The sequence below is a fragment of the Tupaia chinensis genome, unplaced genomic scaffold, assembly GCF_000334495.1.
Source record: "Tupaia chinensis unplaced genomic scaffold, TupChi_1.0 Scaffold141621_1, whole genome shotgun sequence".
In the NCBI taxonomy this organism is placed as follows: Eukaryota; Metazoa; Chordata; class Mammalia; order Scandentia; family Tupaiidae; genus Tupaia; species Tupaia belangeri.
The window spans coordinates 50,891-63,560 of NW_006201480.1; the positions used below are offsets into that span (position 1 = coordinate 50,891).

At 40.9% G+C, this 12,670-nt stretch overlaps 1 long non-coding RNA gene and 1 pseudogene across 1 annotated transcript in view; one reads left to right on the top strand and one right to left on the bottom strand.

Annotated features, from left to right (window-relative positions):
- Positions 1-788: 788 nt before the first annotated feature.
- Positions 789-2,180, top strand: LOC102484862 (CDK2-associated and cullin domain-containing protein 1 pseudogene; annotated as a pseudogene).
- Positions 2,181-3,488: 1,308 nt separating this feature from the next.
- Positions 3,489-12,670, bottom strand: part of LOC106733232 (uncharacterized) — a 25,781-nt gene continuing 16,599 nt past the window's right edge. Inside the window, exons 3-4 of the long non-coding RNA XR_001369404.2 lie at positions 8,305-8,438; positions 3,489-3,583 (exon numbers count right to left, since the gene is read on the bottom strand). This is a non-coding gene — a long non-coding RNA (uncharacterized LOC106733232). The remainder of the gene's footprint in view (positions 3,584-8,304; positions 8,439-12,670) is intronic.

A 12,670-nucleotide genomic window follows, 5' to 3' on the forward strand; every position in this document is an offset into this window, starting at 1 on the left:
CCCAGTAAGAGAGCTCCCAAGCACCCACCACCATCCTCAGCATCTCCAGAGGGCAGGCCTGTCTGGGGAGAGTGAGGCACCTGGTACACCACAGCCTTCATTGCCAGTTCATTTCTGGTCCTGGCTATGTGAGCTCCAAGAGGTGGCTTTGCCCCCTGGCCCAGGGATGTGACAGGCAGCAGGTTCCTGTAATGAAGGTTGGTGCAGAGATGAGGCAGAGGGAGGAGGATGGAGGAAAGCAAAGAAGAGGAGAAGGCAGCTACAAGCAATGGTGGATGACCAGAACCACAACTTGGAGGCAACCTTGTAAGGTTTTCTGTAGCAACTGCCAACTCCACCACTCACTTTGTCAATCCCACTTCCTGCCTGAGAGTTTTCAGAGGGCATTTCTGGTGGTGTCTGCTGTTTTGTGGATAAGAAAGGCACAAAGGAGGAACTCTTGATGAGGTCCCCACCACCACTGGAGGCCAAGGGGGTGACCATGATGTTAAAGAGGTGCCACTTGGCTGCAGCCAAGGCAACTCCCAGCTCTACCATCAACATCAACACCTCCACCTCCAATCTCTAAATGAATATGAATATTAAATATAACAAGAGCACATACTGGGGGCTTCAGGTCACTTAGTGGTTAAGGCACTGGATGTTGATATGATCAACTGTGGTTCAAGTACCAGACACAGCAGCTTGAAATTCATGCCAGATACATGTGCATGTGTGCCCAAAATCTTGAGAATAGAATAAAGGTGAAGGGATTTAAACATGGCCAGCCCCCCCAGGAGGAACTCTTGATGAGGTCCCCACCACCACTGGAGGTCAAGGTGGTGACCATGATGTTAAAGAGGTGCCACTTGGCTGCAGCCAAGGCAACTTCCAGCTCTACCATCAACATCAACACCTCCACCTCCAATCTCTTAATGAATATGACTATTAAAGATAACAAAAGCACATACTGGGGGCTTCAGGTCACTTAGTGGTTAAGGCACTGGGTGTCAATATGATCGACCGTAGTTCAAGTACCAGACACAGCCGGTTGAAATTCATGCCAGATATATGTGCATGTGTGCCCCAAATCTTGAGAATAGAATAAAGGTGAAGGAATTGAAACATGGTCATCCCCCCCAGAGGGTGATTTTTCACTTTCTGTGTCTATCTCTCTCTCTCTCACTGGCTATCAAACATACCCTAGAGCAAAAATCTTTCAAAACAAACAAGCAAGCAAACAAAAAACAATAACAAATCCTGGTAAAATAGAATAACTTTTTAAACACAGAGTCCTGATGTTTATATCCCTATATCCTGTGAACAGATATGCAGTTGTGTGTATAAGTGCTTAAGACAGCAGCACTGGAACAGATGTATAATGATCTGATTTAAAATATTAATCACTTAGAGGAACCAGCAGATTGCTAATGGCTATGTTACTGGATTCCCACATAGTTGACCATGGTTCAAGTCCCAGACCCAGTGGCTTAAACTCATGCCAGGTATGGGTGGGCAAGTATCCAAGATCCTGAGAGGAGATTGGAGGAGAAGGAATTGAGGTGTGGCCATCCCCCTTAGGGGGTGATTTCTCACTTTCTGTCTCTTTGTCTCTCTCTGTGTTTCAGTGAGGAGCATGCACCCTATAGCAAAAACCAATCTTAAAAAAAAAAGATTAATCACTTAGCATCTCAAAAGAGTTGCATGCCAGTCCTATATATCTCTATATTAAAATATTTAATATAGACAATACATGGGAGCATCACAGAGCATTGTGCCTCTTTTCATATATATGAAAAGCTTTACATTGAAAATAGTTTAACAAGGACTTAAAAGCTGGCCTTTTAAAGTTGTTCATGGGACATGTTGAAAAAAGCACATTTATAACAGAATGGCTTTACTTTTAGAAGCCTAGTCAATACCATTCAGGTCATGTCTTCTACTACGACAAATCTTGTGAAGGCCTGTATATTCTTACACCAGAATGGGTTCAGGTGCCTCTAACTCTTTTTTCTAAATTTATTTCCAATATTTTCCTTCTGACAGTAGAGCATGGACTTTCTGAATATGCTGCTCAAGATCAGAAACTTCAAAGAGAACTTGTTCAGAATGATTTTAAAGGAGGTGACCATTCCCAGAAGAGAATTGGGGATAAGTTGGCTTGTAACAGCTCATCAGCATATGCAAGTTCCAGGGGGTAAAACTTGCATATGCTATCAGGACAGTGAATATATTCAGTGTACTTTCCTTCTGGAAAAGAGGATGACTGAAGCTGCAGAGAGTGTACTCAGAGCACAGTGGGGGCCTGCAGACACTCAAGAACTCTCACAAAGTTATTCTTTTTAAAAAAGAGGTTTTTGCAATAGGGCATATGTGCTTGCTAGAGAGAGAGAGAAACTGAGAGACAGAGAGCATGAAACCACCCCCCAGGGAGGATGGTCATGCCACAGTCCCTTCTCCTACATTCTCTTCTTGGGATTTTTGGCACGCGCGCGCCCACACAAACGCACACACACACACACACGTCTGGTATGAGCCTCAATCTGCAGTCTGCAGCTCAAACTATGGTCGACTATGTGGGAGTGCAGTGAAGTATCCATATGCCATCTACTGGTCCCCGAGTCTGTTCTTACAAGAGGACACTGGACTTACATTCATTTTTAATTTTAAACAACAACTGAAAATTGGAGGTTGTGTAATGCTTAAGGCATTGGACTCTCAAATGGCCTACAACAGTTCAACTCCCGAACCTGGTGACTTAAAAATCATACCAGGCGTGTGTGTACACATGCACAAAATTCCAGGAGAACGGAGGAGAAGGGTTTGTGGCATAGCTATCCCCTCTGAGTGAGATTTCTCGCTTTTCCACTCACTGTCTTTCTGTTTCCCCCTCCAGCAAGTGCATACTTCCTACTTCAAAAATCTTAAAAAAAACAAAAACAAAAACAAACAGGGGCAGGCAGTTGGCATGGTGGTAAAGAAGCTGGATTCCCACATGGTCAACTTTGTTTTGATGCCCTAAACCAGTTGTTTGCTTTCACACTTCCCCTCTCTTTCTCTTTCTTTCCATCTCTGGTCAAATTCAAAAATAATAAAAATAAATTAAGTAATTCTCAAAAATAAACAAAACAAAACAAATATTGCTACTATATATGGGAGTGATTTTGAAATGGAGTAATTTCAATGAATTTATCTACAGATTCTGTGAGGAGCAAGCATTTTGGAAAGTGATCATTGCTAAGTGAAAGCCAACAGCCAAAATCAGCAGCTTGCTCCAAAAATACATGAACAGAAGGATAAGCAGCCTGAAAAGCTTGAACATCAGGATGGTCCACACTGTGGAAGCACTTGCACAGATCTCTAAGAAATTTTGGTAGCTGAACTTGTGGGCATTTTGGGAGTATACTTTTGTGTTGAGTAAGATGAGCCCAAACCAAGATTTCAGACAAATGATGAATAATGAATTCCTTTTTATTTATGTTATGATAAATCCAGTGAACAATCTGGGATGTATGAGATCAGAAAACAAGATCAAGAAAAATGGTTGAACAGCAAAAATTGAAGCAGTCATCACTTTCAGCCTTCCATCTGAGCTGTTTGAGACCTGTGGGAGAAGAAAGATGAGTCTTTCACACTGCAGACTCTTGGAGGCCTCACAGCACATCCTACTGAGTAACAGAAACTTTGGCTCTGTCATGGCTTGATTTTACTACCGACCGCTGTTCAAGTCCCGGACCCGGTGGCTTAAATCTCACGCCAGGCCTGTGTGCATGTGTGCCCAGGATCCCGAGAGGAGAATGAAGGAGAAGGGATTGTGGCATGACCATCTCCCCTGGGGGGTGATTTCTTGCTTTCTGTCTCTATGTCTCTCTCTGTCTGGCGAGCGCATGTGCCCTATAGCGAAAACCTCTTCCCCTCCCCCCAAAAAATATTTACAACTGGGAAACAGCAGTTAGTGTAATGTCTATGTCGCTGGATTCCCACGTAGTTGACCGCGGTTCACGTTCCGGACCCAGTGGCTTAGAACTCACGGCAGGCGCGTGTGCATGCATGCCCAAGATCCTGAGAGGAGAATGGAGGAGAAGGGATTGTGGTGTGACCATATCTCTGGGGGGTGATTTCTCGCTTTCTCTCTCTATGTCTCTCTCTGTCTGTCTGGCGAGCGCACATGCCCTATAGCAAAAAAAAAAAACTCTCAAAAAATGCTTACTACTAAGTTTCAGGCTTAATTTTTTTTTAATTTTGGAGTATTTTTAATGTCTGGAATTTTTTTAGAGAGAGGAATTTTTTCCTACAGGTTGTGTACACTCACTGGAGAAACCAAAAGAGACAGAGAGAAATTACCCTCCAAGGGGGATGACCATACCACAATCTCTCCTCCATTTTCTCCTGAGGATTTTAAACACAACAATTTCAATCTACCAGGTACAGGACTCGAACTGTGGTCAGACATTTTGGAGTCCAGCATTATAAATATCATGCCATATTCTGGTTCTAAAGATTGGAATATTAATTAATAATCTCAGGAGGTAATCCAAGTCTAAACATGTATTATTCATATGCTTTTTATGTACACATTCTTAAAGTAATTATTTGAAGACTTATTTAATTTTTATTCATTTATTATTATAATTTTTCTCAACCTGTGACAGAGCATGTGTGCCCATTAGATAAAGACAGAGTGATAGAGAGAGAGTGTGAAAGAAAGAAAGCAAGCTGCCAAGTCTGGGACTCAAACCAGGATCAACCATGTGGGAGTCCAGTGACTCAACCACTATGTCACCTGGAAGACCTATAAGGTAATTTTATACAGTATTTTTTTTCTTTTTCTTTCCTTTTTTTTGAGAGGATTTTGCTATAGAGCGTGTGCGCTCGCCAGCCAGACAGAGAGAGGCAGAGAGACAGAAAGCGAGAACTCACCCCCTCCCAAGGGGGATGGCTACACCACAATCCCTTCTCCTCCATTCTCCTTTTGGGATCGTGGGCATGCACGCACACGCACCCAGCGTGAGTTTTAAGCCACCAGGTCTGGGACGTGAACCACTGTCGACTATGTGGGAGTCCAGCGACTTAGCCATTACACTAACTGCTGGTCCCAATATTTTTTAATTTTAAAATTTTCTTTTTTTTTTTTTTTGGAAAAGTTTTTGCTATAGGGTACGTGCACTTGCCAGACATACAGAGACAGACAGAAAGCAAGAAATCCCCTCCAGGGGGGAAAGGCCACACCTCAATCTCTTCTCCTCCATTTTCCTCTCAGAATCTTGGGCAAATATGCATATGTGCCTGGCATGAGTTTAAGCTGTTTTAAAAATTGTAATTTTTAGAATGGTGTTAAAATATACAAAATTTGGACTAGCAGGTGGGTACAGGATCTGAACTGTGGTTGACTACATGGGAGTCCAGCTACATAACCACTATGCAATCTGCTGGTCCCTGAATTGTAGCGTTTTGACTATGACCTGTCACATGAGGTTAACTGTAGAATATTCCACCTGTGGCATCATGTTAATGCTAAAAACATTTCAGATTTTGTACCATTTCAGGTGTTGCATGAGGAATGCTTGGTCTTTACTATCAGAAATAAGTAGAGCCAGCAGGTGCAGTGGTGCTTAAGGCACTGGACTTCTACATGACCAACCTCTGTTTGAGTTCCAGACCTGGTGAATTGCTTTCTCATTTTCTCTCTCTCTCTGATCAAATTAGAAAATAATAATAAGTAAAATTAAATAAGAAATTCTTCTAAAATACCAGAAGTAACTAAAATGTATGTAAGGCATATAAAGTTACTTAAACTTATATTATTTAAAAATAGCCCAGATCCCTAGAAAACTTAATAATTTCATAATCTGAGACTCCAGAAATATTTAGACAAGAAGCCTTTTTAAAACTGAGGTGTGTACTGGCATGTTCAGGGGAGCTGTGCTCTAAACTGCATCTCCAAGGCTCCCAAAATATTCATACACTGTAGGACAACTTCTGTATTTTCTCTGTCTCAGGCCACCTGTCTCTCTATCTCACACACTCTCTCTCTCTTTATATTTTTACTTTATTTTTTTAAAATTTTTAACCACTTCTCCTCACCTTAGGTCTTTTCTTTCATCTGAAATATTTCACATTTTCTGGGATGAGAACTTTAGTATCATAGTCTTTTGGCAGTATTAGAATAAATAGTACTCAATTATGGGCTACATTCACCATGCATACACTCACCTTCATACCACTTCTAGAACTGGGTATATCCCACATGTCACCTTGTTTCTATTTATTCCAGAAACCCTGTTGATGCTTTTTAAATTTTTTTTAATGTTCTGGAAAATTTAAATAGCACCTGGCAGAGCCAGCAGGTGGCATGGTGTTTAAGGCACAGGACTTATTTCATTATGGCCAGGTACGCTTTTGGGGACCACTCCATCCTGCGGCAAGAAGCTTTGTAATTTTGTGACTAAGAGAGGCCAAAGTACTTGTATCACACAACTGCTTTTATAAATTGTAATTTTTAGAATGGTGTTAAAATATACAAAAGTTGGACTAGCAGGTAGCGAAGTAGTTAAGGCATTGGACTTCCACATGACTGAACATGGTTTAAGCCCTGGACCCTGGAGCTTAATACTCATGCTGGGCACTTGTGCATGCATGCCAAAAATCCTAGAATGGAGGAAAATGGAGAAGGGATTGTGGCATGGCCATCCCCCTAGGGGATGATTTCTCACTTTTTCTCTCTCTGTCTCTGGCAATTGTACATGCCCTTTAGCAAAAATCTCTCTCTAAATAAAAAACAAAAATAGAATGAAAAAAATGCACAAAAACCTAATTCTGTATGATGCCTTAGCAAGGAAGGAAAGGAATAATATCAGTCATTGGTGGCTTCCTCACCAGTGTACAGAAGATATTTTATCGCTATGCCCAATATCACTCTTAGGTCTGCAACACACCATCATGGTACAAATGAGTCTTATGATTTACAAAGGAGTAGGATACTTTCCAGAGAAGACTAGTATATCTTTAAATTCCAACTCTCTACAAAATCAATCCACAGATTCCTATGAATGACAGCCTCTGCTCTGTCCACTGATAATTCTGGTGTCAAATACTCATTACATAATTTAATATGTAATAACCAAAAAGAACTCTATTCTTCACTGAGCATTTCTCTTTTGTCATATTTTTTCTCTTACCAGCCATTTTGAAAAATGTGGGAGGAGGGTGGGACATGGCAGAGGGTGAAGAATAGGGAATCAAGGATGGCAAAAAAAAAAAAGGGAAATATACAAGACATAAAAAATGGAAAATTATTTGTTGATAACACGTATGTTGATGTGCTTGATTGAACCAATATACAGTGTATTTTGGATGGAAAATTCATTTTGTATGCTTTGATGATGCACAGTGAATTAATGTAAAAAATAAATTTGAAGAAAAGGGAAAAAAGAATAAAAAGAAAATTATTCTTGAAAAAATTTTATGACTTGTTTATTCATTTATTTTTATATTTCTATTTTTTTATTTTTAGACATATATGATATGTAGAAAGATATTTTAACTGCTGTAAACTTTGGGGGTTGGATAAATTGAGTGATTTAGTATGTATTACCAGGGCCACAGGTGGTGTGATGCTTACGTTGTTGTACTCCCAATGCGGCCAACTGCAGTTAGAATTCAAAACTTAGTGGCTCACTTTTTCATTTCCCCTCTCTCAGTCTGCTCAGAATTAAGAAATAATAATTATAAATAAAATTAAATAAAATAATCCTTTGGAAGCAACATTATTTATCACCACATAGATTGTTTCTGGAATGAGAAAACAATATCTACTTTCAGAGTATTTTTCAGGTATACAATATAACATAGTTAATAGCATTGACACAAGTACATTAGAACCTTTGAACTCATTCATCTTCTCTAATTGAAATATTATTATTTTTGGACCAACATTTTAATTTTAATTTAATTTATATTTAAAGACATTTTTGCTATATGGCACATGCATTCGCTGGAGAGAAAGAGAGAGACAGACAGACAGAAATCATGAAATTACACCCTGGGGGATGGTCACACTGCAGTTCCTTCCTCTCCATTCCCCTCTCGGGATTTTGAGTACACGTACACAGTTGCCTGGCATGAGTTTTAAGCCACTGGGTGCAGCACTCAAACTGTGGTCTTGCAGCACTCAAGCTGTGGTCTACCTGGGAGCCCAGCAACATTATCATTACACCATTAGCTGCTTTCCTCACCAATATTTCTAAAACCTGGCCCCCTCAGCCTGTAGTAGCTGTCATATTATTTTCTGCTTTTGTGAATTTTAGTTTTTAATATTCTACTTACATGTGAGATGATGAGGTATATGTCTTTGTGTACTTGAATTATTTCAATCAGCATAATGTCCTCCAAGTTCATCCTTGTTGTTGAAATAACAGAATATGTTGTGCCACTTTTAGGGTCCATGTGATAACTAGAGACTGAGGAAGAGAGAAACACTTTGCAATGGAGGTTCATCATGCTTCAATCCCTTTTCCATTTCTCCACTTTATTAGTATTTTTGGAATGCACACATACATACAAAGTGTGTTTCTTAAGCCACCAAAAGTGGAATTCAAACCATAGTCAGTTATTTGGAACCCTGATCTTTTAAATATTAGGCTATGAAGCTGTAATGCAAAATTATTTTTTAAGGCTGGATAATATCCTATTGTATACATACATAAAAGATTTTCTTAAAAATTCACTTAATTTATTGTTATTATTATTATTATTTAATTTTCTATTGGACACATGTGCTCACATAAAGAAACAGATAAAGAGAGAAATAGAGAGAGAAAGAGAGACAGTGAGAAAGGAAGCAGACAAGTATGGGGCTTGAACGGTGGTCAGTCAGCCATGTGAAACCAGCACCTCAAACACCACATCACCTGCTAACCCCTATAACATGTTTTTTTTTTTTTTTTAGAGCTTTTTCTATAGGGCACGTGTGCTTGCCAGAAAGACAGAGACAGAGATACAGAAAGTGAGAAATCACCTCCCAGGGGGGATGGCCACACCACAGTCCCTTCTCCTCCATTCTCCTTTCAGGATCTTGGGCAAGCACACACACATGCCCAGCATGAGTTTTAAGCCACTGGGTTTGGGACTCAAATTATGGTCGACTACATGGGAGTTCAGTGGCATAGCCCTTATGCCAACTGCTGGTCCCCCCATAACATGGTTTTACCCATTTGTCTGTGATAGTTATGTGAATGTCTTATCTTAACTATTATGAATAAATTTGCTTTGAATGTGGAAACATGAATATATTTTGACATATTAATTTCATGTTTATACATATATAAACAATTATGCAATTGTTAAGTCACATGGTAGTTCTATTTTTAATTTTCTAAAAATCCTTAGAAAACTATTTTCCATTGTGTTTAACCAATTTATATTTTTACCAACAATGTTCAAAGAGCCCCTTTCCTTCTTGTATTTATTAAATTGCATATTTTTTAAGAATAGACTTTTTTTTTTTTGGAGAGTTTTTTGTTTGTTTGTTTGTTTGTTTTTTGCTATAGGGTGCATGCACTCGCCAGACAGACAGAGAGACAGAAAGTGAGAAATCATCCCCCAGGAGGATGCCACAATCCCTTCTCCTTCATTCTCCTCTCGGGATCTTGGGTGTGCACGCACACACACCTGGCATGAGTTTTAAGTCACTGGGTCCGGGACGCGAACCGCAGTCGACTACATGGGAGTCCAGCGACATAGCCATTATGCTAACTGCTGGTCTCAAGAATAGCCATCTTAAGAGGTGTGAGGTGGAGGCTGGAAGGCAGAGTGGGTTCTGAGGCACTGAACTCCTACATGGCTGACTAGGGTTTTATTCCTGGAACTGGTGACTTCCTTTCTCACTTTCCTTGTCTTTCTCCCTCTGGTCTAACTAGAAAATAATAACAACAAAGAAATAGATACAATAAATAAAATAATATTCGTATTAAGTGAAAGAGGTGCAATGTGGGATGTTTCATAATTGTTTTCAGTTGTATTTTCCTAGTGTTTAGTGATGTTGAGTGTGGCTTGAAACTCATTTTCAAGACGAGAAGAGTCATACAGATAGCAGTAATATTTGCAGGACAATGTGAGTGCACACAGTAAGTATGGTCATCTCACTTTTCACATTGTAGCTCATAGTGACTTCCACCAGCCTGTTCCTGTTGCCACTGAGCAGCTACCTTACAACCTACCCACCATAGTTTGGTCTGTTCTACCTGGGTCATGATGTTGGGCAAACCAAAACCAAAACCAGCCCAATACCAATTCACCTTGAGTTGCATTTCTGGACCAGTGGGTGTTCTGCCTCAGAACCTCTTGGCTAACGCTGGCCACAAAAGCTGTGATCAACATCCAAAGAGAACCTTGGAAATTTTATAACCACCCAGGGCTATGTTGTGCCTCAACACACCCAGAACTTTCACATGCCTCCTGTCCAAGCTAGATCAGTCCCATTATCAAAGTAAACTTGGACATTTCACCAGAGGTACACTTGCAGAGCCCTCTCAGTACATATGAGTAGTTCCCAGGCTCTGAAATGTCTTAGAATTTTTTGTTTTATTTTGTTAGGCATTTATGGTACATTTTATTTATTTTTAATTTTAATTTATTTTATACACTTTAACATCTCTTAGCTTATAAGATGAACTTATCCAAAATGAATAAACTTCCCACCAGAGCAGTTGAGGATACGAAACACATTATTATCAACATATTATAATCCATTTCTATATCCCCAAAACGCCTGCCTATTTTCATCTATGACTACTTTCTTTACATTGTCCCCTTTCTCCCTTCTTCTTCTCACATTGTCTGTAGTACCTATAACCATTTTCAAAGTTTATATGGCCTATAATCTTTCAGTTTCCACTATGCTTTGAAGCACTCTTTCTGTTGTCTTGCCTGCCATGAAAGTGGAAGCTAGAAACATTTCTATATTTATTTTTGCCAAAATCAGTTGTTATATTCTGTTGCATCTTTAAACATCAAACATGGAACGCAGCAATAAACTTTTGCTAGGGCCAGCAGATGTTGCAATAATTATGCCACTGGCCTCCCATATATTTGAATACAGTTCAAGTCCCAGAGTCACAGACTTAAAACTCAAGCCAGTGTGTGTACATGTGTGCCCAAGATCCCAAGAGGACAATGGAAAAGAAGGGATTTTGGTGTGGCCATCCCCCCAAAGGGTAATTTCATGCTTTCTATCACTCTGTCTCTGTCTTTTCAGAGAGCACATATTCCCTATAACAAAAATCACACTTAAAAAAAAATACTTGCCAAAATACGCATGTTACTCCACCATGAGCCCCATGTTGCAGGAGCCTGAGGCAACAAGAGAATGAGCACAGTAATACCATGCATATTAAACTTCTTGCTCCTGCCTTTTTCCCATACAGGTGTGCGTTGGTCCCTGTCCCACCTTGAGCCTTTCCACCATAAGCACTCACAGTGCATAAGCCAGTAGCAATGAGAGACACAGTGAATGCAAAAAGACTGCATATCTCACACTTCTTACTGCCTTTTGCCTAGGCAGGTGTGGTTTGAACCCCATCCCTCTGCCCTTCACCACCCTAAGCCCTCAGGATGCAGGACCCAGCAGCAGCTAGAGTGACTAAGAATGAGTCTAGAAGGACCAGGCTTCTCAGACTTCTTGCTATTGTCTTTTGCCCACACACATGTTCTCTGAACTCCCCACACAGTGCTCCTTCACCATAAGGTGCCACAAAGCAAAAACCAGCAGTAGGAAGACAGAGACAAAGTGAGCACAGAACTGGGCATCTCAGACTTCTTCCTGCTTTGCCTGTGGCAGTGTGCTTTAGATACCCTCCACACACACAGCCTTATGCTATAAGCTCTCATGGTGCAGGAGTCAGTGGCAGTGGGAGATGGAGAGAGTGTGACATAAGAATGGAGCATCTCAGACTCCTTCATGCTCACTTTTTTTCTTCACAAGTGTACTCTGGGCATTCCCTGCACCCTTCCACCTTAAGCCTCCACAGTCCAGGAGCCAGCAGCACTGAGAGACAAACAAAAGGACTGCATGTCTCAGACATCATACTGCTGCCTTCTGCCAGAATAAGTGTGCTTTGAAATTGCTGCTCCCCATTCCCAGCATGCTTCTGTAATAAACCCCCAAGTTGCAGTGGCCAGTGGCAAAGAGCACATCTGTGCATTCCCAGAAGGACAGCACATCTCAGACTTCATACTGCTACCTTTTGCCCATGTAGGTGTGCTTTGGACTATCCCCACACCTCACCCCTCTGCCATAAGCCCCATGGTGTAAAAGCCCATGACAGTGAGACAGAATAGAATGGTCTCAGAGTCCTTGCTGTTGCCTTTAGTCCACACAGGTGTGCTTTGGACGCTCTCACCACTCATGTGCCCATTCTCTACAAGATCCCATGCTGGACTGAGCTAGGGGCAACAGAGAAAGAGTAAAGGACAGTGGAACTTCTTCCTTCTACCTTTTGCCCATGCTGGGGTGCTTTAGACTCTCCATGTTCCATGCCCCTCTGCCTTAAGCTCCTAAAGTGCATGAGTGCAAGAGAGAGCGTGAGCACAGGAGGATAATTATCTCAAACCTCTTGCTGCTACCTTTGGCAAGTCTAGATGTGCTTTAAAATGCCCCCCCACCACCACACTGCCCTCCACCATAAGCCCCCAT